The sequence below is a fragment of the Miscanthus floridulus genome, chromosome 10 (genome assembly GCF_019320115.1).
Source record: "Miscanthus floridulus cultivar M001 chromosome 10, ASM1932011v1, whole genome shotgun sequence".
NCBI lineage: Eukaryota > Viridiplantae > Streptophyta > Magnoliopsida > Poales > Poaceae > Miscanthus > Miscanthus floridulus.
The window spans coordinates 79,738,353-79,740,570 of record NC_089589.1 but is presented as its reverse complement, the minus strand read 5'-3'; the positions used below and the strand labels follow the sequence as shown (position 1 = coordinate 79,740,570).

General features: G+C 37.0%; 1 pseudogene; it reads right to left on the bottom strand.

The window, feature by feature from the left end:
- Positions 1-911: 911 nt before the first annotated feature.
- On the bottom strand, positions 912-1,829 carry LOC136488932 (uncharacterized; annotated as a pseudogene).
- Positions 1,830-2,218: the final 389 nt, after the last annotated feature.

Sequence of the window (2,218 nt, the reverse complement as noted above, 5' to 3'; positions counted from 1 at the left end):
GGTATTAACAACGGGAGATGTGGTCGTTAAAAGTCAATTTGTGGTCACTAAAAGTTATTAACGGCCACAAAAATGTGGTCGTCCATGGTCGTTAAAAGCTCCTTCGTTAATAGTATTAACGACCACATACAATTTCCCGTCGTTAACTTTTCAACGATGGGACAATATGTGGTTGTGAATACTGTTCAATTAACGACCACTTTCCTATAAAAAACGGCTACATTTGTCATTGTTAATATTTTTACACCATCTATCATATGGTATTAACGACCACATTTGTTGGTGCTAAATTTTTTTCACTAGACTCTAGGGCATTAACGACCACTTCTACAACATTGACAACCACACTTTTGTCGCTAATATTTTTATATTGGCTACTTACAGTGTTTTAACAATCACTCTTATCGCTAATATTTTCACATTAGCTACTTGCAGGGAGTTAAAAGATCACTTTATAGCATCAGCAGCCACTTTCCAACATACAGAACTGAATATCTTTTCACAAGATATAGAAGAATGTAAAATGAATAAATTTTCAACATTAAACATATTCAGTTCAGCCTCACAGTAGTTCACGATGGTTCTTTGCAACAAAGGGGAAAAGTAATCAACCCTGTACAGGAAACTAACAATGTGTAACTAAGAAGTTAATCTATCCTATAATAGCAGTAAGCTACGCTGGAAGGCATGATCCCATCAAATGCCTCCTCATGAATAAGTCTCATGTCTTGCTTGTAATATTGGTCATCACCTTTGTCCCTGCCAATTGAAAAGTTCATATCACCAACTGAAGAAATGAAATAAAACTAAAGATCAGATATAGATAATCTTCTGAGTGTAGATGCCTACAACTGATCACTCTTATTCATGTTGGCTACATTAGCACTCATATGACGCTTCAATTCTGCCCATTATTCTTCCATTCGATTAGTAATCATCTGATTTTCTTCATGAAGTGTTTGATTATCTTCTCGAAGTTCTCGTTTTTCTTTTTCTGACTGTGCAAGCTTTTCTATCAATTCAGCTTTGGTAACAACAGGACTCCGCAAGTCTCTTGCTTTTATTCCACCACCATAACCAACAACATGATCACGCCTGTTTGATGGGAAGCACTTATCCATAGGATCCACATTAGAAAGAGAAGGGTTCAACAACCTTTCTTCCTCAATCTCTGCCAGTGAAGCAATGCAATCAGAATTAGGGCCATATACCAGTACATGTGTAATTATTCATGTGAGTAAAGGAGTTCTATATGTTTGTAATTATTTTGATTTAACTCTCAACAAAAAATGTCCATATGAACTGTAACATTACATGCTTGCTGGAGGCTTCTGAATCCACAAAAGTGCACCCTTTGTGTGAGTAAGAGAAAATAATGTGTCCAATGTCAGAGGATTCTTTTCCTTGCCACCCTATTATAGATAGAACATTGGAACATATGTAATGACAGTTCATAATTGGGAAACAAATGAGCAATCAAGTATATACATACATTGTCCCATATGATCTGTCTGTACGGTTTGCTTCCACTGTGATGAAGAATTTTCAAGTTGGATCTATTTTAAAGTTTCTCTTGCTCTTATCCTACAATTTCATGAAACAACTTTACTAAAGACAATCACAGGGGATGTCAACATATTAGCGACAAGATTTACACTAACAATGAAATCCTTGCTGTAGAAATGTTCATTGACCAGCCACTCCCAATCAGATTTTGGAATCCCTTTAGGACAATTCTTAATAGCATGTTGCATATTCCTTGCTGGCTTAACAAATTGCCGACTCAAGTCTCCATGCCAATTGTTCCATAGATCTCTAGCATGTTGCATAATCTCATCTTTGTAGACATCAATTTCAATGTTTGGATCTACATTTTCAAACTTGTCCTACATACGTGTTAAACCAATATGTCAATATAATACATGATTCGTGAAGGAAAGGAGAGGAATTACGCTGGTCATATATGTAAGCGTGCCTTTACCTTAATTGCATCAAAAAGTGTTTTTGAGCTACTGGACTTATATTTGTCCATTTCTTCACTCTGATCGGGGTGATATTAAGATCACAGACTATTCCACTACTACAGAATCGATTTTTAGAGGCGGCTCGTAACCATTTGTAGGGGCGGTTTGGCCAGCCATCCCTACCGAACCATCTCTACAAATCATGCATTTGTAGGGGCGGTTCCCAGGCCGCCCCTACAAATCGATTTGTAGGG